General features: G+C 44.3%; 1 pseudogene; it reads left to right on the top strand.

Moving 5' to 3' along the window:
* Positions 1-548: 548 nt before the first annotated feature.
* On the top strand, positions 549-23,127 carry LOC121463069 (annotated as a pseudogene).
* The last annotated feature ends 2,222 nt before the right edge of the window (positions 23,128-25,349 follow it).

Consider the following 25,349-nt stretch of genomic DNA (forward strand, 5'->3'; position numbering starts at 1 on the left):
TCTTTGCTGCCCTCAGGAAGTCAGGGCAGGAGGATAACCTTGAGTTCGACCTGCCTGGGCTGCATACTGGTTTCCATTTTATCTTGAGCTAAGTAGCTAGGCTATCTCAAACAAACGAAGCAATGGTTGAAAGGCCTGTAATGACTGTGAAGATCTTTGCTTAGGCCTCTTCAGAACCTTTGTTCTCAAGATTTCTGTCTCCCAACGAAATCTCCACCGTCTGGACTTTCACTCAGTGGCTTAATCTTTCGAACCTTGTTAGACGTCAGACTTCACATATCTTGTGGAAGCGGTTAAGCATGTAAAACATGATCCTAGGTCCAGGAACCATCCAGTCAGTCAGCTGCCCAGGCTGGCCAAGCCAGCTTTGTGGGCAGACCCCTTGGAGGCCCGCCCACGAGAAGCTCCGCCCCTGGGTTCCCGTCACCACCCCTCAGGATCCCTCCCACGCGGAGCTCCGCCCGCTCGCGAGAAGCTCCGCCCATAGGAACCCGCCCACGAGAAGTCCCTCCTTCCCTCCCACCTCTGAGCATGGATCTCCAGAGAAGCTCAGTCCGTGGGAAGCCCCGCCTACGACAGTCTCGCTGCCTGGCTTGCAGAGATTTGGGCTATTTGGGGAACCCGTGAACGAGGAGTGGGCACTGAGCATGGCGACGGGCTCCTCCTTGCTGCTTTGCTCGGCGCTGCTGGCCGTGGGGTGAGCGCTGGGCCTGCGCCTGGGCCGCGGGCGGAGCGCGGTGGAGCGTGGGGTGCTCGCCTGGCTCTGTTACGATGCCCTGGTGCACTTCGTGCTGGGAAGCGTTGCCGCCTTGCCAACTGCCTAGGTTCCGCCCACGGGAGGAAGTTTGAGAACCTGCTGAGGTCCCGGGAGGCCAGAGGGCGCCCCCTTTAACAAGGCTGATTTCCTGGTTCAAACCAAACCCTTCTTCTCAGGTGCTGCCTGGTCTTCTATCAAAGGTATCCCCTGAGAATTGCTAGAGGAATTTCACCTCCTCCACCCCTCTCCCAACACCATTCATCTTGGTTTATCTTTTGTGTGACAGATATATCCAGAAATCCATTTCTTGTAGCTTTCCTAATTCTGTATAATAGGTTTTTCAAGTATGTCCCTACGAGTTTCTGAATTTCTCTGATGTCTGTTAAGAGATCTTTTCATCTCTAATTTTATTAATTTAGGTCTTCTGTCTTTTGGTTATTTTGGCTAGGGATTTGTCAATCTTGCTAATCTTTTCAAAGAATCAGCTTTCTCTTTTATTGATTCTTTTGTTTTTTATTTTATTACTTTCTCCCTCGGTTTTAATTATTTCTTCCAATCAATCTCCTGTTTTGGAATTTGGTTTATTCCTGTTTTTTTTTTTTTTCAAATTCTTGAGGTGCATCATTAAGTTATTTATTCGAACTATTTCTGATTTTTTTTTTTTAATGTAGGTGCTAAGAGCTTTCACTCTTAGTACTGCTTTTATTTCATCCCACAAGCTTGGTATTTTTCATTTTCACGTAATTCTGAGATCATGTTTTAAAATTTCCTTGATTTATTCAACTACCCACTCATCCACAAATCTGTTGTGGTGTGTGCATTTCCGGTCTTACGCACTCAAGATACAGCTAGAAAGCAATCAGATTCTGTGTCAGGGTGTAACCTGAATGGCGTCTAGGTCAGCTTCTCAGAGGCCTTACACCCCTGTGCTGTAGGAACGCAGCCCGCTCCTCCTATTACTACATCCCTGGACTCTCGTGAGCCTGGTTTCCACTTTCATCTTTTCTCACAGTGTTCTGGTCTTCTAAACCTTTGCCAGAATGGCCTATAAGACGTTGCTTAGAGCATTCTAGGGCTTTTCTAGCCCAAAGTTTCAAACTATTCATTCTTCTTACAATCCAGTTCCAAAGGCCCAAGAACTGCATGGTCAGGTTATTAAGTTCCTGTATTAGTTACTTGTGTTATTGCTGCAACAAAATACTGGCTGGAGAAATTTTAGGAAGGAAGGGTTTGCTCTGACTCACAGTGAAGGGGTCGTGGTCCGCTGTGGCAGGGAAGGTTTGGCAAGAGCAGGGGCAGCTGCACACCTAGGGTCCACAGTCAGAAACTTCAGCCCATGACCACCCCCCTGACGGCATGGTACCACCCACATGTGCAGTGGGTCTCTTCCTCTCAGTTAACCTAGTATAGACAATCCCTGACAGGGCATTGTTTCCATGGTGATTCTAGATCCCATCAAGTTGACAGTCCAGATTAACCATAATGTGTCCTTAATATTCACCTAAAATAAAGTGAATAACTTTTTTTTTTCATTTATTTAATTGGATGGGTTGGGGGATCGTGCACCCGCCACAGGATTACATCTGGAGAGCAGTAGACAACTTGCAGTCACTTCTGTCCTTCCCACTATTGAGTTTTACGGCTCAAACTTTGGGCCTCAGTTGGCTGAAGGGACGCTGTCCACTGAGCCATCTCTCTGGTCCCTCACCCCACTTTATAAATAGCCAATGTGACTATACATAGATAGTACTAATGAAATCTACTCCCCTCAAATTTTTAAAAATATAATCTTAAATACCCCCTCTTTAAAAAATAAAATAAAATCTGGCCTTCCCTCCAGCTAATGTGAAGTTAAAGTCCATAATCTTGAAATACAAAGAAGACATGTTGTTTGGCAATGGTTTAGGTCAATGAGCATTTCCAGTTTAATGTGTCAATACCAGGTGTTCGCAAAAATGAAATTCCTTCTTTCCCAGTAATTTCCTAGTAATTTTGTGCAGAGACTGGAGCAAGGTTCTTTCCCTCGAAGCCTTTGTTTAAAGAATTGATCTTTGGTTACATAGTCAGCTCAAGGACAACTTGGGGCACATGATGTCCTGTCTCAAAAACAAACAAGCAAACGTGTCCCACTTAAAGGGGATGATAACATTCCAGAAATATATAAAGGTGTAAAGATTCTCAAAAAAATATACTTGTATGTCCGCAACCCTGTTTATGTTGACTAGGTAACATGGCACTTGCCTCTATTCACGCTACCTGGAGATGTGGTCTGTGTAGAAATGGTCTGTCTCCGCCCCCACCACGCCCCACCACCTCTCCAGATATAAAGGAAATGCCCCCAAATAGCCTTTGATAGCCTGCTGGGAAGGGCTCCTTTGTGATGACCCTGCTCCTGCCCTAGTTCTTCCCATCTGAGGTATTCTTTTCTCCATATATGGACGTGATCACTGACAAGCCCAGGCCACTTGGTTGGTACTTTAATCTCTCTGAAATTAAGACAAATCTTACACATCCTAATAAACTCACATTAATGGACATTTTGCAGTTACTAACAGTGCTTTTGCCCAGTGTCTTTAGAGATCAGTGGGGAGGACAGGAATTAGCAGTGAGGCCTGTAAGTACTTGCCTGGATTAGCTTTGGTTAGCAGTTGGCTGCAAATGAAGCCTGATAGGTAAGGGTATCCAAAAGTGCGGGATGAGTTGATACTACAAGGTAGAGCCTTGAGAATCAAAAGCTTCGCCCTTAGTACTCAGGCTTCCCTCATTGCCTCTTAGACCTCCCAGGTATAACATGGTATAGTTGTAGTATAGTCACCTGTGTTCCTGTTCAAATCCTTCCCACCATGTAACAGCCTCGCTCATTATCTGTCACCCCAGTCCCCTCACACAGAGGGGGCTCCACTCAGCTCCAGGTGCTTCGGAATCCAGTCAGGTTGATAATCATGATTACTCAGTACACTCTGGTTGGACACTTGAGGTGAACTGCCTGTGTGATGCATAGCTTGAACCTTTGAGCTGAACTGCCTTTGGGGCTGCATGGCTTGAACTGCTGTCCCAGAGGCTGTGGTTTATCAGAAAGGTTCTGGCAGCAGCGTCTTTCTCCTTCAGCAGCTACATGGCATCTCTTAGACACCTACTCTCTCTCATGTCTTTTCCAGCTTGGCTCTATTCTGTCCTGCCATAGGCCAAAGCAGCTTTATTCCTTAACCAATAAAAGCAACACATATACAAAAGGACATCCTACATCATCTCCCCTTTTCTGTCTAATTAAAAAAAGGAAGTTTTTAACTTTAAAATAGTAAAATTACATAAAACAGAAATCGAGCAAGAATTACAGTTACAGTTTTTAGTCTATTTGTATTTGGCAAAATAAGGAAAATACTCTCATATCTTTGTGAGTCTAAAGTTTTATATCTAATTTATCCTTTATTATAACTAAGGAAAACTAGAATTATAATTAACTAGTCTTTATCTCCACCAAAGACCCCAGAAGGATATTATATTACCTGAGTAAACAGGAAGTGCATTATAAGCAACTTCCAAAGTTCTAGAATTGACAGAGATATCTCACTATCTGAACAGTCACCCAAAGTTCTTCTGTAATGTTGGGACATCCATCTTTAGCGTACAGGCCCATAATATCTGTCAGACTTTTCAGTGAAGCAGGAAATTTGCAGATCTTTTCTGCCTTATAATGGTAAAGTTCATTAGTTGCTTTCTTTTGTGTCTTGCAAAATATCTGGCAGTTTTTTTCTGTGAAACAGGAACCTTGAAGTACCATTCTGTATTTTGGAAAGTTCAGCAGTCATTTTTCTGTGGGTCCTGCATCTCCAGTTCATACAGCACACCATCAAGCAGTCTAGGCAAGAGCAGTTTCTTGCCCAAATTACTAGTTTTGTCACATTGAAGGCAAATTCCATAGCAAGTTTCTTCAATGCCCATCAACCTTTCTGAAGTAATTGGTGCTGTCAGAAGCAGACACATTTCATTGTCTAGAAAAGTATTAAGTTCTTAAAACATTAATGTCATGTTTTGTAGGTCTTTGAAGTGATGAAGATTATCTAACTGAAATATATCTAGAAAACCTAACTAACATGACTACAAGTTTGACTATTATGAATGACTACCTATTAATCTGCAATTTTTAATTATAGATTCCATTTTTAAATGAGATGTCAAAGCATAATACTTAAATAAGAGTAGAAATATACATATATACAGTGTAACAAAATAGCCCTTAAATCTGTATCAATAGACCAAGATTCATACCAATGGAAAGTGTTCATCTCTATATCATATCTCCCCCCCTTTTTTGAAATTGACTTGTCCATTAATCACTTATAATTAACTTCCTTTAAATGAAAACAAACATTTATAAACAATCATTTTGGGATTTTTTCTCAAAAAAAATAGTTTTTCCCAAAATGCTCCTGCTGTTTGTTGGGCGAGGTACTTTTAAGGTTCATGAAGACCTTTTGGGTGGGTCTTGCTCCATCAAACTACATTAGCGTGGAAGGAATCCAGAGGTTCTCATCTTCTGTAGAAACAAAAGCAGAACCTCTTTTCCAAAGCAGCATATTCTTAGACCCAAATTTTGAAGTCAAGATACCTTTATGTTGGTTTAACTTAGTAGCCCCCAGAATCAAATGTCTCTCTGCAGTCAAAAAATTCAAAGAAAACACAATAATATGCATAATCCAGACTCTCTGTGTATTTTTCACCTTTACGTGGCTTTTTTATTCTATTACTTTTAAGATTTATTTTATTATCCTTACTCCTTTAATCTATGACTGTCTGTACTCTTTCTTCTCTTTCATAAGCCCATTACAGTTATCCAACACTGTGACCCATTCAGAGGTGGGTTTTTTGTGTGAATCTGTCTTTATTACGTGCTTGTAATAATTTTCTGACAAAGAACACCTTTTTCTTTTTTTTTTTAAATGCTAAGCAGACATGACTAGGAACAACTCCATGGCCCTGGCTGCTGGCTTCACTCCATCCAAATTGGTAGAGGTCTGTTCACCGCCTCTGCCAGCTGTGCTCATTTCCCTGGCTCCCCGGATGCAGTCGGTCTATGTATCCATTAAGCAACTAGTAGCATGCTGCTCTCAAAACCCTCCCAAAAGTTCAGGACCTCCCAAAAGAGCTAGAGTTCCTGCTGCCAGCACAAATCAGGAAACCTTCCCTTAAAGAGGCTGTGCAGTTTTTGCTGCTAGTGCTGAGTCAGGAAGCCCACTCTTAAAAGGAGCTACACCTCTGCTTGCTGCCAGCAAACAAAGCCTATCTGAAAAAATATGGCTACCAAGAAACTGCACGTGGCTTCCATTTTTGTGAGTCTAGAAACTCTCTTTTTTTTCCCCTTAAGCTTTTATTAGGTCTTATGTGGATTCATGCCCCAGATGGTGTACACCATTTTGTAAATGAAGACTGCTAATTCATTTCCTGGCCACCCAGACCCAATAATCACACAGAAACTATATTAATACAGCACTGCTTGGCCAATAGCTTAGGTATATTCCTACCTAGCTCTTATATCTTAAATTAACCCATTTTTATTAATCTGTGTATTGTAACAAGGCTGTGGTTTACTGGCAAGGTTCCAGCCATGGCGACTTTCTCCTGCAGCAGCTAAATGGTGTCTCCTAGACTCTGCCTATTCTCTATATCTCTTCCAGCCTGGCTATATTCTGTCCTGACATAGTAGGCCAAAGCAGCTTTATTCATTAACCAATAAGAGTAACACATATACAGAAGGACATCCCACAGCATTGGTGTGCGTGTGTGTGCGTGTGTGCGTGTGTGTGTGTGTGTGTGTGTGTGTGTGTGTACATTCTGATTGGCTCTGGCCACCCATTCTTTTTTTGCTATTACGTTTATTTATTATTTATTTACTTATTTGGAGGGGCATATGTGTTTGCCACAGCATGCATGTGGAGGTCAGAGGACAGTTTGCGAGCCTTGGTTCTCTTATTTTACCATGGAAACCCTGGGGAGCAAGCTTGTCAGACTTAGCAGCAAATGCCTTTATCCACTGAACCACCTTCCTGGAGTCCCATGACTTCTTTCTTCTGTTTCTCAGACTGTATTTCAGAGGGCAAAGATGTCATTTACCAGCTAGTCTTTACAGGTGACTACTTTCCACCATCTGGGAGTTACCTCCTCGAGGGTTGGTATGTTCTATCTTCATCTTTGGTCCATTCACCTGTGTCCTCCATAGCTGTTGTGGAGAATGCCCTGATAGGACCATCTGTTTGAATATTTGCTCCACAGTTGGTGGAACTGTTTGGGAAGGATTAGGAGATATACCCTTGTTGGAGGAGGTACGTCACTGGAGGCTTTGAGGTTTCAAAGCCCACACTATTCCCAGTTAGTTCTCCAACCTGCCTTATGCATTTGAATCCAGATGTAAACCCTCAGTTTCTGCTGCAGCACCATGCCTATCTTCTGCCATGTTCCCTGCCATGATTGCCATGGACTCTAACCTTCTAGAACCCTGGTCCCTCAAATTAATTTTTTTCTTTTTTAAAAAATATTTATTTTTTCATGTATACAATATTCTGTCTGTGTGTATGCCTGCAGGCCAGAAGAGGGCACCAGACTTCATTACAGATGGTTGTGAGCCACCATGTGGTTGCTGGGAATTGAACTCAGGACCTTTGGAAGAGCAGGCAATGCTCTTAACCTCTGAGCCATCTCTCCAGCCCAAGTTAATTTTTTTATAAGTTGCCTTGGTCATGGTATTTTGTCATGGCAATAGAAAACTAAGACAACTGACATACTGGAAGCTGGATGAGCTCATGCCAAGCACAGCACATACTACTTAGATGTGTCCCGGGGGCACCAGGTGCAGGGACAGAAGGTAATAGCAGAGATGTGGCAAGATGTCTTAGTTGGTAAAGGCACTTTCTCCCAAGCTTAAAGAACTGAGTTTAATCCTCAGGACTCACATGCTAGAAGGAGAAAACTGACTGCCAAAAATTGTCTTCCAGCTTCCATGTGTGTACTGTGGCACATGTACACACAGCCAAAGAGATGTCATGAATGTAATGAATAATAAATAAATGTAACAAAGAAAGAAGGTGGTAGCAGCTGGGTCTGAGGAACAGTCTTAAGTCCCTAGTGGTTCCATTGGTCCTGGAAGCCAGGATCTTCCTGACACACCTACTTGTCTGAGAGCTTTAGTGAGCACCATTTCTCGGGCTGGAGCAGCCCTATTTGTAGAAGTCTTTCTGATATGGAATTGAAATTGACCTCTGCTGGCTTCTCTTTGCCAGGCCCAGCCCAGCATTCACTTGTAACCAAAGGTAGTGAGGTCATGTGTCTACAAGTTGCTAGCTGGCCACTCTTCTTGTCCTCCCCCATTCCTGCCGGCTGTAGATTCCTCTTTACACATCGGATTGGTGGGCATAGTGGCACACACCTTTAGTCCCAACACTCGGGAGGCCCAGGTAGGCAGATGTCTGTGAGTTCAAGGCCAGCCTGGTCTATATAGTGAGTTCTAGGACAGCCAGGGCTATATAGTGAGACCTTGTCCTGTAAAAAAACCAATAAAATAAGGTAAGCTTAGGGTCAGTTATTAAGTATTCGTTCACTGTTCAGTTTGGTAGCTCTGGGGATGGAGGGAAGGATGTGAGGTGTGAGGAAGAACAGATGTGCACTTGAGCCCAGTGCTGTGCTTTGCCTGCTGGGAATGCACAGGCAGGCCCCTCCCACAGTAAACACTTCCAGTAATGAGAAAGAGGAGGAAGGATGGAAACTCCCTTCTCTGTTTCCTTATCCATCTTCCTAGTTTGCTTGCTGTTGCTGTTATGTTCTGACCAGAAGCAGCGGGGAGAAAAGGGTTTATTTCACCATCTGCCTCCAGGCCACAGTCCACCTGTGAGGGAAATCAGGCAGGAGGCATGGCAGAAGGAAGGCTACTTTGCTAGCTTTCCTGTACATCCCCTTCACCTGCCTGGCAAGATGGTACCAGGTGCAGTAAGCTGGCCTCCTGTGGCAAGCTGGGCTTTCCCACATCAATCAAGACAACTCTTGGGCTGGGAAATTCCTCTGTTGAAACTCCTTCAGATGGTTGTGACAGCTGAAGCTGACTAGCATCCGTTTTTAAAAGATGTATTTATTATGTATACAATGTTCCTCCTGCATGTACACTTCCATGCCAGAGGAGGGCACCAGATCTCATTGCAGATAATTATGAGCCATCATGTAGTTGCTGGGAGTTGAACTCAGGACTTCTGGAAGAGCAGCCAGTGTGTTTAACCTCTGAGCCATCCCTCCAGTCTTGAGTAGCATTCTTAAAACATGGAAATAATCATTCTCTTCAAAGGGTGCTGCAAACCCAGGAGTCATGTGGCTCACTCTGAAAAGCTCAGTGTTTGAGACAGGGGGATTTTGAGATGGAGGCTAGCGCACACCACAAATTCAGACCCTGCCTCAAAACAAACAAACAAACAACCTGTTATAAGGATTAAATACCATTTGTGATTTCAAGCAGCGTTTCTCAAACTTGACCATGTACACAGTCACACTGGGATTAGCTGAGATTCTGCACTGGTGACAAACTCCCATAGGAGATCTGTGATTCCAGGACCAGGGCTGCAAGGACACAGAGTGCCTGGCATTTCCCCAGCCTCTGCCTGCATCCTTCACCAACTCCCCTCTGCCCTTTTCATCCTGTTCATGTACCAGACAGCATAATCCCCATGTCCAGTCACAGTGATCCTCAAGGCTTCCCGGCTGGTCCTTAGCCTGAGAACAGCTGTCTCAGCAGAAATAAGGATCCTCTTAAGAGGACAGAGGTTCCCATGTCCTAAATCTAGCACTAAGCCCAGTATCACGGGTGCAGTAGAATTAGTGTGACTGACACCAAGGTTCCGAAGGAGCCGTCACTATCCACTGGTAATGTCAGGTGACATCCGTCTGCTGGGGCTGAGAAAGACTCCATCAAAGGGGAGTGTCATTTCAATAGGAGAATGGCAGCTGTCACTAGACATGTCTAAAGTCAGTCAAGCTTGGGGGAGGGGCTGCTGCAGCTGGTCCTCCCTTGAATGGTGTGCAGGCTGTTGCCATGACAACCCCAGTGTGATGAGGCTGAGACATTTGGTCAGATCTGAAAGTACTGATACGTGTCACCAGGGTTAGTGTGCGCTAACTCACTCCACCTTGTTCTCCACTCTTAATACAGAGTGCTACATTGTTTCTGAGTCTTCATTCAAATACTTTTCAAGCAAAAAAGAAAAAAACCAAAAAATGCCAAGATGTTTTACATACAAACTGGCCTCATTTTGTGTTTTTGTTTTTTAGTCTCGGTAAAGCCACTTTTTTCATCTCTTTGAGGACTAAATGAGTGCACGCACCACTTCTTGTACAATTGTTACTCAATCCTAGATCACAGTAGCAAGACGCTGGCTTCTTTTGACTCCCAGTTTCTAGAAATCTATAAAATACATTGTTACAAGCCACAAGTCTGAATACCTGAAAAGAAAAAGGAGGCAGAGTTTTGTTAACTTCATCTGCCAAGGTCCATTTAAAGTGGCTTTGCAAGCTTCTCAGTTAGACAAAGTTAGCTCATTCCTGTTTTAGCCTTGCAACAGGAACTATCTTGGCTTTTATTGTTGTTGTTTTGTTTTTTGGCCAAATACCTTGATATTCAGAACCTTACTTTTTTTAAAATAAGCAAACTTGGTCACCTTATGCAGACCTCATTGGAGAGTAATATGCCTTCTACAACCTGAGGCAGGGGTGAGCATTTTGATGACTGGTCATTTCCCATCTGGGCATGTGTGGGGAGCAGAGGAAGCCCTGAGTGAATGTGTGTTAGTGACACGGCTATGTCAAGGACCCAGTGCATTCAGATCCATGAAAATGGCAAAGCCTTCCCCCGGGTCAAATTCAGGGAATTAGCACAGCCTCCCTGTGGTCCATGTGTGAGTGTTGACAGAGTACACGGAATGCATTGACTACACTCCCAGATGTGTGTGTGTGTGTGTGTGTGTGTGTGTGTGTTTGTGTCTTGTCTTTGTTCATTCTCTCATCACCCCAGTCCAGCTAACAAGACCAAGCTGTGCAGGAAGTGGTTGGTATGGGTAATGTTTTTGTTTGGTTATTTTTATTTTTCCCCCTTTGGGAATTTCATACACTATATATTTTTTTTAATAACATTCTTCCCTATCCTCCAACTCCTCCCATCTCCTCCAGGCTCCATCCCTACCCACCCAACTTCTTGTTCTTTCTCATTGGTTTCATCCCTGGATAACACTGATAATGACTTTTCTCACTTGGTTGTGTGCACAGCACCTTCTAACGCTAAGGACACTAGCCAGTAGTGGTGAAGCTTCCAGTTGAGCACCAGCCTGACTTCTCCATGTTCTGTGCCAAAAGTATGTAGTGTCTCCCTGCAACATGGCCTTACTATAAGGTTGTGGATGGTAACCAACAGCACTGGCAATAGTCTATAGAGTATGGTGGGCCTTTAAGTCCTCTTTGGCCAGTGAATCAAAAGATGCCAATCCCTATAACTGGGGTCTTTACGTGGTACCATTTGATGTCTAGTTAGAGTATTTTCTCCTCCATTACATATTGACTCCATTTAAATTTTTTTTATGTATGTATGTGTTTTAGGAAGTTTCTACAGTAGTAGGTTTCTGTGTGGGTTTTTTAGTATTATTACCATGTGTGTATATGTGTATCTACCATGGCGCTTCTGTGAAAGTCTGAGGACGACTTTGTGGCCTTGGTTCTCTTTCCATCTCTATGTGGGTTCTAGGCTCAAACAGGTCTACCAGCTTGGACAGGAAGTGCCTTGACCTGATAAGTCATTTTGTCAGCCTGATTTCTGAGAAAGGGTCTCATTATGTAGCTCAGGTTAGCCTGGAATTAGAGATCCTCCTGGTTCAGCCTGGTTCTGAGATTTTAAAGGTGTATACTATCATTGTGCCCAGCTAGATTTTTTTAAATGTATTTTTATGTATATGGGTGCTCTTTCTGCATTTGGAGGAGGGCATCAGATCTCATTATAGATAACTGTGGGCTGCCATCCGGTTGTTGGGACTTGAACTCAGGACCTCTGGAAGAGCAGCCTGTTCTCTTAACCATTCTGAATGTCTCTCTAGCACCCATTCCTTGTATGCTAGGTATCCCAACTGATGTAAGATAGAGTCTCAATGTAGTTCAGATTTACTTGTCCCTGATGGCTAAAGGTGTTGAAGATTTTGTCGCATGCTTGTGGCCCTTTGAACCTTGGGAAATGCTGTTTGCTTGTCCATTTGCTTATTGATTCACTGACTTGTTTTGATGTTAAAATTGTTGTTACTCTTTTGGTTATTTTTAAGTTCCCGTATACTTTGGCTATTAATCTGAAAGGCTGGATATGGAGTGTGTGTTATGATGTAAAACTTCTGAAGCTAGTAACTTTGGGTGCTGCTTATGAAAGGGTCCCTGCATATTTGAAGCTTCAGAGCCTAAAATAACTTGAAGAGGTAGAAAAAGCAGCTTTTCAGTTCATCAACGCAAAGTGGATTCATGTCAGGAGCCCTGTAGGTCTTTTTTAACAATGTTGGCCCCTGGGAAATCACACTAGATGGTTTCTGGTGTACTTCCTGCGTGGTTAGAGCAGACTTGGTCAGGGGTCCTCAGGAATCTTTAGAACCCAAGTCACTGGTCTCCTTGTGTGTCCAGATTCTGCCTCCGGTGTCTTGCTCAGCGTGTTGTTGGGGCGTCTGTGGACTTTAGGGTAGCTGCTGCTGTGGCCCTCTGCCTACCTGTTTGTGTTTCTCCAAGTTCTTTCAGTGTAAGAACAGACCAGGCTGAAGTCACAGAACCTTCCAGAAATACCATCTGAAAGAGGTGATATCTAAAGGGAAGGTCATTGAGGGATATGGTAGTCCTCATGGGACCCATTGACAGTTCACACAGAGGATTGCTGTAAAAGGACCAAGTCTGGTTTGAGATGTGGTTTCTCTTCCACATAGACTCCACCATTCTCTGTCCATTGTAGGCTGGGCCATCCAGACCCTCACGCCCTGAAATGGTGAGCCGAGGAACCCCTTCCTCTGAAGTCAGCCCTTCTCAGGAGAGCTGCTGTGGTAGTGGATGCCTGGCTAATGTGGTTGCTGGGAAGGTTTACCAGATTAGAGTTGCTCTGAGGGAAAGGAGAGAGTTTCTCAACTCTCATTGTTAACCTTGAGGAAAGACCTCACAGTTGCTCAGAGTTGGTGCCTCCTCCCTTGGCCTTGGAGACCACACCTTTGTGAGATGCCAGTGTACCATCACAGCTTTGTGAGATGCCAGTGTCCTCTACACCTTTGTGAGATGCCAGTGACCTCTACACCTTTGTGAGATGCCAGTGTCCTCTACACCTGTGAGATGCCAGTGTACTCTACACCTGTGAGATGCCAGTGTCCTCTACACTTGTGAGATGCCAGTGTCCTCTACACCTGTGAGATGCCAGTGTCCTCTACACCTGTGAGATGACAGTGTACTCTACACGTTTGTGAGATGCCAGTGTCCTCTACACCTGTGAGATGCCAGTGTCCTCTACACCTGTGAGATGACAGTGTCCTCTACACCTGTGAGATGACAGTGTCCTCTACACCTTTGTGAGATGCCAGTGTACTCTACACCTTTATGAGATGCCAGTGTACTCTACACCTGTGAGATGCCAGTGTCCTCTACACCTGTGAGAGGCCAGTGTCCTCTACACCTGTGAGATGCCAGTGTCCTCTACACCTGTGAGATGACAGTGTACTCTACACCTGTGAGATGCCAGTGTCCTCTACACCTGTGAGATGCCAGTTACTCTACACCTGTGAGATGACAGTGTCCTCTACACCTGTGAGATGCCAGTTACTCTACACCTGTGAGATGCCAGTGTCCTCTACACCTGTGAGATGACAGTGTACTCTACACCTGTGAGATGACAGTGTCCTCTACACCTGTGAGATGACAGTGTCCTCTACACCTGTGAGATTACAGTGTCCTCTACACCTGTGAGATGCCAGTGTCCTCTACACCTGTGAGATGACAGTGTCCTCTACACCTGTGAGATGCCAGTTACTCTACACCTGTGAGATGACAGTGTACTCTACACCTGTGAGATGACAGTGTCCTCTACACCTGTGAGATTACAGTGTCCTCTACACCTGTGAGATGCCAGTGTCCTCTACACCTGTGAGATGACAGTGTACTCTACACCTGTGAGATGCCAGTTACTCTACACCTGTGAGATGACAGAGTCCTCTACGCATGTGAGATGACAGTGTCCTCTACACCTGTGAGATGCCAGTGTACTCTACACCTGTGAGATGACAGTGTACTCTACACCTGTGAGATGACAGTGTCCTCTACACCTGTGAGATTACAGTGTCCTCTACACCTGTGAGAATCCAGTGTCCTCTACACCTGTGAGATGCCAGTGTCCTCTACACCTGTGAGATGCCAGTGTACTCTACACCTGTGAGATGACAGTGTCCTCTACACCTGTGAGATGCCAGCGTCCTCTACACCTGTGAGATGCCAGCGTCCTCTACACCTGTGAGATGCCAGTGTCCTCTACACCTGTGAGATGCCAGTGTCCTCTACACCTTTGTGAGATGCCAGTGTCCTCTACACCTGTGAGATGCCAGTGTCCTCTACACCTGTGAGATGCCAGTGTCCTCTACACCTTTGTGAGATGCCAGTGTCCTCTACACCTGTGAGATGCCAGTGTCCTCTACACCTGTGAGATGCCAGTGTCCTCTACACCTGTGAGATGCCAGTGTCCTCTACACCTGTGAGATGCCAGTGTACTCTACACCTGTGAGATGCCAGTGTCCTCTACACCTGTGAGATGACAGTTACTCTACACCTTTGTGAGATGCCAGTGTCCTCTACACCTGTGAGATGCCAGTGTCCTCTACACCTGTGAGATGCCAGTGTCCTCTACACCTGTGAGATGCCAGTGTCCTCTACACCTGTGAGATGCCAGTGTCCTCTACACCTGTGAGATGCCAGTGTCCTCTACACCTGTGAGATGCCAGTGTCCTCTACACCTGTGAGATGACAGTGTCCTCTACACCTGTGAGATGACAGTGTACTATCACACCTTTGTGAGATGCCAGTGTACTCTACACCATCACACCTTGGGTGCAGTTTGATGCAGTCTGCTAATCTTCTATTTGAGACAAGACCTCATGTGTCCCAGGCTAGCCTAGAACTCACCAGAAAGCTAAGGCTAGCTTTACTGTCTTGATCTTCTTGCCTCTACCTCCTAATGCAGTAGGTTTCAACATTCCTAATGCTGAGACCCTTTAATACAGTTCCTCATGTTGTGCTGACCCCAACCATATGATTATTTCATTGCTACTTCATAAATGTAATTTTGCTACTGTTTATGAATTGTAATGTGTGTGTGTGTGTGTGTGTGTGTGTGTGTGTGAGAGAGAGAGAGAGAGAGAGAGAGAGAGAGAGAGAGAGAGAGAGGCCAACTGAAATAAACTGGGTAGGTTTGGTGACCAGTCCAGTGATCAAGAGTGCATCCTGTTCTTGCATAGGACTCAAACCTAGCAACCACCTAAATGTTCACCTCGGGTGACCCAACTCTCTCTTCTGACCTCCTAGGCACCTGTTCTCACTTGCACTAACATGCACACAGACAGACACATGCATACAATTAAAAATAAAATATACCTTAAACCCTTCAGCTGCTCTTGGTTTTCCTGGGAAGTAGAAACGGAACGATGGTTCTTGTGCACGCCATAAAAGTGATCTGCCTCTGCGCTGCGTCCTCAGTCTGGACGCTTTAGAGTCTTCCTTTTCCCTTTCTTTCTCCATTTCTTTCTTCCTTCCTTTCATTCTTGCTCTTCCTCACCCCTATTCTTTCATCTCTGGCTAGCCTATAACTCACAGTGTAGACTATGCTGGCATTGACTTGTGTACAGGTTTTTTCCTACCATGCCTGGTCTAAATCTCCTATCAAGAAGATGCATTTTAGAGTTACTCAGACAAAGCACATTTACTAATTAGGTGACCCAGAAAGAGAGTCAAGAAAAGGTAGCATAGATCTGCATCCGAGCCTGTGTTAGCAGAGATTAGAGCGGGAAAGGGGCTGAATGACAGTCAAGAGATAACGTGAAAATCAGAGAAGGACAGACAGTCAGAAACTGTGGGATGGACATACATCTCTCACTAGTAAGTCCTAGCCCACATATGAAGCAAACTAATACAGTGTGATTTTGAGACAGGTAGGGAAGGAACTTCCACCTCTAACTGTACCACAAAGTGACACAAGGTCAAGACACTGGGTCAGTAAAGAAAAAGATCCACGGTCCCCTGCAGTGAACACCACCTCTTCCAGCACGGTAGGAATGGCTCAAGTGGCTTTTCCGGTTTTAGAAAGCACTGACAGATAAAACAGAGAAAGTAACTGCATAGGCTTGCAGAACCAGGATGGGAATTTAATCCATGTGCAGTGTCTTCTGTGTTAACAACCAAAATGGACAGAAGTCGGCCGCTGGACTCCGGAATGAGAATGTAAAGGCATCTTGTGCTCTTAGCAAGGGGCCCACACCACACAGATGAGTGAGTGGACTGACACTTTCAGTCCATTCCCGAAGGTACAGATTTGCACAAGAGGAGAGCTTCATTGTTGTGTGACATAGAGTAAGCCCCAGACTTACTGCTGGGAGGCCTGGGAGGGGCTGATGTCAATGAATAACTTACAGGGTGAATGGTCTCAAGAAGCAGGTAGCTCCCAGAAGTGGTAAAACATGGTACCCAAGCGAGTAGAGGGTGAGCAGAGAGTGCCAATGTCACATGATGCTGTGGGGTGGGGGCAGAGAGTGCCAGTGTCATATGAAGCTGTGGGGGGGGGGCAGAGAGTGCTGTTTGAATTTTGGAAGCTTGGGTAAAGAAACACTTCCATGATTGGGGAATACTAGATACTTGCAGACATTTTGATCACTAAATATCCAAAGAAAACCTTTGTGAATTTTCCCTCAGGCAATAATATAGGGAGGGGCTCAACTCTACTATAGACATTTGCTGGCCACATGTGTTTCATTTTTAAGGTTAAAAAAATGAACTATTGCCAGTCTTTTTGAAGATTTAAGATCTTTGGAATAATCTAAAGCTAACTTTTATTTTGTACAACAGTCAAGCACTTTCCATGAAGTTTTCACTTTTTTTCTACATAAGAACACACCTCTGGTTTGATAGTGCCAATCATTAAAAAGTAACATTTATTATTAATTTTGGTCATACTCATATCTCTGGTTAGCCTCCAGAGATGCTGCGGTCCTCAAGTCCTTGGACCAAGATTTGAACACCTTACAGAGGGGCAGGGGGAGCTGCTGCCATGCAGGGCCTTTGTGTCTGCCGTGCCCTGTGGTGGTGAGGCTAAACAGAGCCTGTCTCCCTTTTCTTCCCTCTAGGAAGGCACTTTCGTCTACTTGTCTTTAGTAGGAAACGTTGCAGATTCCCAAGGCTTGATTGAATCTTTATGTAAGTAATTAAAAACGTTTACATTTGAATGTCTGAGGAGATTAATTGCAAGAATGGCTACTATGAACCGAATGTCTGTATCTCATATTGTACGATTCCATTGACCTGTCCTGTCCTGTCCAGAACAGGTGAATCTGTAGAGACAGACAGCAAATTAGTGGTTGCCCGGGGCAGGGGATGAGAGTCAGATTGTGGGCAGAAAGATGGGTGACTGCTAATGGGTGAGGGTTCTTGTTTGCAACATTCTCAGTTAGACTGTGTCTATTCAGATCTGTGACGTAATAAAATTGGAATTGTATGCCATGTGAATTACATCTCAGCAATCTATTAGTGAACAGAGTGTATACAGCTGGGGTGTGGCTCAGTGGTTGAGTGCTCACCTAACATGTGTGAGCCTCTACACAACACTATAAAACAAAAGACACCAAAAGGCCTGCAGTTCTTAAACTGGGTGCTTCCCCAGATATTTTATGTAAATTTACTTTTTAAACTTTATTTTTAATTCTGCATGTGTGTCTGTGTGGGTTTGTCATGTGAGCAGTGTCCTCAGAGGCCAGAAGAGGGCACCAGCTCCCTTGGAGCTGGAGTCAGGCAGTTGTGAGTGCCCAGTGTGGATGCTGGTAACTGAACTCAGGTCTTCTGGAAAAGCATATATATACTCTTAACTGCTGAGCCATCTCTCCAGCCCACAGTCTGCCCTTGATTGTATGTCTATACCTATCTTCTAAATAATTCTCCAAATCCCTCCTTGTCGGGGGCCAGCCTTGACAAAAATACCTCTTCCAGAGTGGAGGCGTGGGGATTTAGAAATATAGTAAAGAATACGAAGACACAAATGAAAATAATAAAACGCAGAAACATGTAGGATAGTATTAGGAGGGAATTTCAGTGAGTACTAAAATTTCGCCTGTGTTTAATTTCCAACTGGTTGATTTGCCCCTTGCCCCAAAAGGTAGGAGTAAGACAAAAGACTGCATCGACTACAACAAATTGAAAGTAGCAGGGTACATTCCTTGCTCATGTCCTTGATTCACGCCCTAGACCAAACACTCTGTAGGCTAACCACTCCCTGGGTGAAATCCCAAGTTATTTCCATAATTGAACTGGAACTTAGTTGGATCCTTAGACTTTTGTTTTAGGTAGGAACCAACTACTTCCCTATTTCAGGAGCAGGACCTGTTGACAATGGCCTTGAAAGAGCAGAACTCCGATTTACAACTAGGTGGGACCTTTGTTAGAAGCATGATAACCTTCAATGAATTAGAAACAAGTCCCAAACTCTCTGACCTTTGGCCTCTTTGGGCGTCCAAACTTCCTTGTTGTAAGGAGGCCACTTTTCATTTCCTGGCTGCCCAGACTCCTGAAATAACCACACAGAAACTGTATTAATTAAATCACTGCTTGGCCAATTACCTAAGCATATTGCTAGCTAGCTCTTTCATCTAGAACTAATCCATCTCCATTATTTTATATTTTACCACAAGGCTTGGGGCCTACTGGCCAGGTTTCAACATGTCTGTCTATGGCTACGGCTCCATAGTTTTTCCTGACTCTGCCTTCTTCCTCCAAGCATTCAGTTTAGTTTTCCCCACCTAGCTAAGTTCTACTCTATCAGGCCAAGCCAGTTTCTTTATTAACCCATGGTATTCACAGCATACAGAGGGGAATCCCACATTTCCTCCTACCCTATAGAGCTATAAAGTAGTTTTGCCATCTTCTTTACACTCTGCGTAAACTGACCAACACTTAGACAACTAATATTGACTTCCCAGTGTGTTCTATACCAGTGTGGTTAAGTCAGTGAGCCAGGCGCCAGCATCTCTTAGTGCTTTCAGGTTTGGCATCTGCAAGTCTGCATTGTCTACTGTGTGTCTTTGTTTTTCCTTCTTTTCTTTATGTTGTTATTCTACTCTGCTTTTATCTTCATTTATTTATTACATATCTGTGTCATCTGAGGCCTTCAGCACTCAGTCTTCAGCTGGCAGGTGTGCCGGGTGTCTTCAGGAGGCAGAGGTGGGCTATCGCAAGCTCAAGGCTAGCCTGGGTGGAATGGTAGAAACTTCTCTCTAGTAAAACTAAGTAAACATTCAAAAATCACAAAATGGGATTTTGAAGACAGGGTCTCATGGAGGTCTACCCACTTCTGCCTCCTAAGTGCTGGGATTAAAGGCATGGGCCACTATGTCCAGGCACGAATATGCTTTGTTATATAAGATCTATTTGTTTTTATGTGCACGAATGTTTCTCCTGAATGTATGTGTATATATGTGCACCACATGCAGGCCTGCTACCCGCCGAAGCCAGAAGCGGGAGGGCTTCAGATCACCTAGAACTGCAGTTACAGGGGGTGGCAGCCTCCAGATGGGTGCTGGAACGGAACCTGGGCCCTCTGCAGTAGTAGTAGGTGCCCTCAGTCACTGTGCTCTCTCCAGTTCCACAGAATGTGTTCTAAGAAATATTTCCTTATAATTTCCCACATCTAAATTACACTTGAAAACTTTATATTTGAAGTAAGTGTAATGTTTTCATAAGATTGTTAACTTTTAAAATTAAATTAGTGTGTGTGTGTGTGTGTGTGTGTGTGTGTGTGTGTGTGAACACCGTGGGTCCTTGGGGTGTAACACAGCTTGTGAGACTTGGCAGCAGGAGCCTTTACCCACTGAGCCATCCTGCCTGCCTTTTTTCATGCATGTGTATCTTACTTTCTGTTCCTGCCGCTGTGATAAAATGACAGAAGCCACCTGAAGGAGAAGGGTTTGCTCAGCTCAGAGCTCAGGAGCAGTCCCTCGTGGCCCAGAAGTCACTGTGGTGGGAGTTTGCAGGAGTTTGACCCTTTACAACCACAGTCGGGAACAGAGAGCCGTGGACACACGCATACGATGCTCAGCTTGCTCTCTCAGTCCTCACACAGTCCAGGATTCCCTGCCCAGTGGGCAGGATTCCCGCCTCCATTAGTGATAGCAAAGCAGCCCCAGCCCCAGCCCCAGATGCCCATCTCCCATGTGATCCTAGGTTGTGATAAGAAACACACCAGGCTCTCTTTTGGGCCACCAACCAGCTCCCAAAACATGACACAGAAACTTCTTATTAGTTATGAATGTTCGGCCTTATCTTAGATCTTATTAATCTGTTTCTCTTTATTTTTCTTTTCACCTGAGAGATTTTTACCTTTCTTTCTGTTTTTCTGTGTATTGTACTTTTCTGCTGTCTCTGTCTGGCTTTCTGGCTGCAGCCCCAGGCCTGTACCCTTCGTTCTCCCCAGGCTCCTCTTTCTCCTCTCCTCTTGAATTCTATTTTTTCTCTCTGCCTTCCAGCCTCGCCTATCCCTCTTCTGACTAACTATTGACCATTCATTTTTTTTTATTAGACCAATCAGGTGCAATTAGGCAGGCAAGGTGAAACAAATGCTACATGTCTCTGACATAATTAAACAAATGCACGGTGCCCAAATGTAACACATCGTTATATCATTAACAAAGGCAGCAGAAACAAATGTAACAACCTTTACATAGTTAAAGCAATATTCTACAGCATCAACATATATAACACATCTTTGACCAGTTAAAATAATATTCCACAATACACTGCGAGGTAGGTGTGCTTGCTTGCCTGTGTACGTTAGAGGACAACCTCAGGTAGCCGCAAGAATGGCATCCACCTCCTGCCACACAAGGTATCTCTTTGGCTTGGAGCTCACTGATGAGACTCATTGCTAATGGCTGGCCTGATGGGTCAGTAAGCTTAACGTGTTTTCATTTTACCAGTGCTGAGATTGCAAGTGTGTGTCGCCTGCTTGACATTTTTTTACATGAGTGCTGGGGATTGAATTCAGGTCCACATGCTTCTGAGGCCAGAGCTTTAGCAACAGAACTGTCTCCCCAGGCTCTAGAACCATCATTATTAAATATTGTGTTTGCAAAATTTGACTGTGTTGAACTAATTTCAACTCCTGCAACTTGTAACCAAGAGGGCCAAGGGTAGAGTCACATACGTGGATGTGCTTGTATTTTACAAGTAGAGCAGCTCTGTGCCTTAGGTCAAGGGTGAGGGGCACAGTAGCCCCAGATCGTCCTTGCCCTCCACAGGCGTTGAGAGGGTTGTAAGACAATGGTCGTTCTCATTAACTGTCATAAAAAGGCTTACTAGTCACAGAGCAGTGGACAAGGATAGAAGACCCAGAAACAGACCCATGCAACGGCACAGCTCCCAGATGTTGGGCAAACTGACATAAACACACATTGGGAAAAAAGATTACAACCTTTCAACAAGAGTGTGAGGACTGGATAGTCCATGAGGAAGAGTGGAACTAGCCCCTCTTCCACATTGTATAAAAACCAACTCTAGACGGAGTAAGGACCTTAACATGAGGCCTGAAATACTAAACTAATAGAGAGAAATATAAGGAAAACTCTTCAAGATATCGGCACAGGCAAGGATTTTCTGAACAAAAATCCAATAACACAGGAAATAATAGCAAGTATTAGCAAATGGGATTGCAGGAAGTTTAAAGATTCCTACTCAGTAAGGAATGAGGAGAGCCTACACAAAGAAATCCTGTCTCGAAAAACAAACAAACAAACAAATTAAGCGGCAAAACCAAATCATCCAATCAATAAATGGGCAAGACCACATTTCTGCAAATAGAGATTAGGAGGTATACAGGGCATGGAAGTAGAAAGCGGCCATTTAGGGGAGAAAAGAGAGCAGCAGAGGGGGTAATGAGGTGGCGCGCATGAATAAACAGAATAAACCGATGGCTTGTCTGAAATTGTCATGATGCAGCCCATTTGTTTGTCTTCTCCCTAAAAGATTAACAACACAAAATGTTTGCCAGCTGAGAGAATAAACACAGGTATTTTGTCTTTAGGGAAAGAATACGGCAAGGCTGATGCAAGATGGCTGTATTTTGACCCAACCATTGTGTCTTTGGAAATTCTGACTGTTGTCTTGGATGGGATTCTGGCATTGGTTCTCATTTACGCCATAGTCAAGGAGAAATATTACCGGTAAGTTCACTGCCATCCAGCGGGAAGGGGGGGATATTAGCTGCCCAGTGCCCGCGCCACGTTTGGATGCAGTTGCAAACATGTTTACCGGCAAGACAGGAGCTTTATGTAAGACTTCAAGATGTAAAGCTTTGTCATGAAATCTCAGATTTGAGAGAGTCCTCCAGCTTTTAATCCCCTTTCCCCACCACTTCCACAGATAGTTAGCAGTGATTTTTCTTGACTGCTTTAACATTGTTTTGGCTCCATGACCACATTTGTGGACACATTGCAAATTTACATGTGTGTTGTCTCCAGCACTGATAATATGTGCATGACCTGTGTCAGCCACAGGTAATGAAGACCCTTCATCTACATAGTCCATTTACTCTCCGCAGTGCCCTTTGAGGAAGGACAGTTGTCACCTTTACAACAGAGAAGCGCCACCCAGGAGCCCACACGTTTCTGTAGTAAAGACTAAATAAAAGATGCCGTAATTCAGAGTCCCAAGCTGTACCTGCTTCATGTCGTGTGTTCTCCCACAGGCATTTCATACAGATCACCTTGTGTGTGTGTGAACTCTACGGTGGCTGGATGACCTTCTTCCCCGAGTGGCTTGTTGGAAGCCCCAACATCAACACCGAGAGCTGGCTCTACTTTTGGGTCTACTTGCTGTTTTTTAATGGCTTGTGGGTTCTGATCCCTGGCCTGCTGCTGTGGCAGTCATGGATGGAGCTGAAGGAGACACATTACCAAAGGGCCCACTTAGGGAAAAAGCACTTGTAAATTCTCAAAACATTCCATGTGAAGTTCTGCTTTGTGAGTCAGAATTGATCAGATATTCCAATAAATACTTTGTTTTTCAGTGTTGTTCCAAACAGCCATCACAGATGGGTTGGAAGGTGGCAACTTTGCTGTTTGCTGTTGTCTTTATTACACGATAATATAAGGAAAAGAGGGGCTGTGGGGTGTGGTGCTTGCCTGGCACTCACAAGGCCCTGAGTTGCCCTCTCAGCAACAGAAGGTGGTGGCGGGTAAGTTTTCACTTGTAATAAGATCATGTTTAACAAGATACTCTTATGACTTGCATAATTGTCATGCCAATAAAAGTAAATGAATATTGCAGAATAGTGTAAGGAGTAGTATAAATTTTTATTCCAAAAATATATTTTCCTTCAGCTTTAATTCTTCTCAGTGGTCTCTTTGGGTTAGTGGTTTAAACCTAGAAGTAAAAGAAATGATTCTGTCTTGTACTTAAATTTTTTAAAATTTGTGCACCAGGAGAAAATAGTAGCAGTACCTGAAGCAGTGGTGTTTGTGTGTACTTGGCAAGCTAAGGCAGTTCATGGGTTTGAGGCAAGTCTGGTTGACATAGTGTAGATCCTAGCTAAAGAAGAGAGAGAGAAAGAGAGAGAGAGAGAGAGAGAGAGAGAGAGAGAAAGAAAGAAAGAAAGAAAGTTTTTTGAGAAATGGTTTCTTTGTGTAGTCCTGGCTGTCCTGGTACTCACTTTGTAGTCCAGCCTTGTCTTGAACTCATAGAGATATTCCTGCTTCTGCCTCTGAGCAGTGGGATTAAAGGTGTGTGCCACCACAACTGACTGTTAAACCTTAACAATATTACAAGAGCTAGTTCCAGGATAGGCCCAAAGCTACAGAGAAACCCTTTCTCGTAAAACCAAAAAAAAAAATAATAATAATAATAAAATAAATTTCAATAGATTTGTCACAGTGCAATTTGTACCTTAACAGTTGGGGTGACTGAGAGAAGTAGAATACAAACTTGGTGTCTGTGTTCTGTACCAGGATTGGACAGGCCCATGTTATGTTTCAACATGCTGGAATCAGTTTTCCCCACCATGTGGGTCCCAGGTTTGAACCCAGGTTGTCAGGCTTGGTGGCAGACACATTTGCCCTCTGAGCCATTTCACCGACTCCTCAAATGTGGCTTTATGCTCGGTGAGCTTTCGTGGAGGTGGGGCATCCAGAAGCAAGACTAAGAAGTGAGTAGTCCCAGAGTTGGCCTGTTGGTCATACCACACCTCTTGTGGCAGAGTCCTCTCTGTGGGTTGGAAGTCATCTCTAGAAGCTGTACCTTGTAACTCAGAGATTTGACCCCTAGATAGAAATCTCATAGACCTCACGGAATGTCTGATGTGGGCACCAGAAATGGTGGCTGTTTTTCACCACAAGTGTTTGGAAGCAGATGTTCATTCTCTGATGGGTACACACAGTGAAGCAGATGTTCTCTCTATGATGGGTACACAGTGAAGCAGATGTTCTCTCTATGATGGGTACACAGTGAACCAGATGTTCACTCTATGATGATGATGCATATACACAGTGAAGCAGATGTTCACTCTATGATGGGCACACACAGTGAAGCAGATGTTCTCTCTATGATGGGTACACAGTGAACCAGATGTTCACTCTATGATGCATATACACAGTGAAGCAGATGTTCACTCTATGATGGGCACACACAGTGAACCAGATGTTCACTCTATGATAGGCACATACAGTGAAGCAGATGTTCTCTCTATGATGGGCACACACAGTGAACCAGATGTTCACTCTATGATGGGTACACAGTGAAGCAGATGTTCACTCTATGATGGGTACACAGTGAAGCAGATGTTCACTCTATGATGGGTACACAGTGAACCAGATGTTCATTCACTCTATGATGGGTACACAGTGAACCAGATGTTCTCTCTATGATGCATATACACAGTGAACCAGATGTTCTCTCTAGGATCGGTATACAGTGAACCAGATGTTCACTCTATGATGGGCACACACAGTAAACCAGATGTTCAGTCTATGATGGGTACACAGTGAACCAGATGTTCACTCTAGGATCGGTACACAGTGAACCAGATGTTCTCTCTATGATGGATGCACAGTGAAGCAGATGTTCTCTCTATGATGGATGCACAGTGAACCAGATGTTCACTCTATGATGGGCACACACAGTGAACCAGATGTTCTCTCTATGATGGATGCACAGTGAAGCAGATGTTCTCTCTATGATGGGTACATAGTGAACCAAGTGCACTGAAAACAAAGAAGAGGAAACTGATGCTCATGACATCACAAGGTGGGAAAGCTGTGCCAAGAGAATGCAGAGTGTG

Source organism: Microtus oregoni, unplaced genomic scaffold, assembly GCF_018167655.1.
Source record: "Microtus oregoni isolate MIOR12 unplaced genomic scaffold, Mior012 000001F_ref0000356, whole genome shotgun sequence".
Lineage (NCBI taxonomy): Eukaryota > Metazoa > Chordata > Mammalia > Rodentia > Cricetidae > Microtus > Microtus oregoni.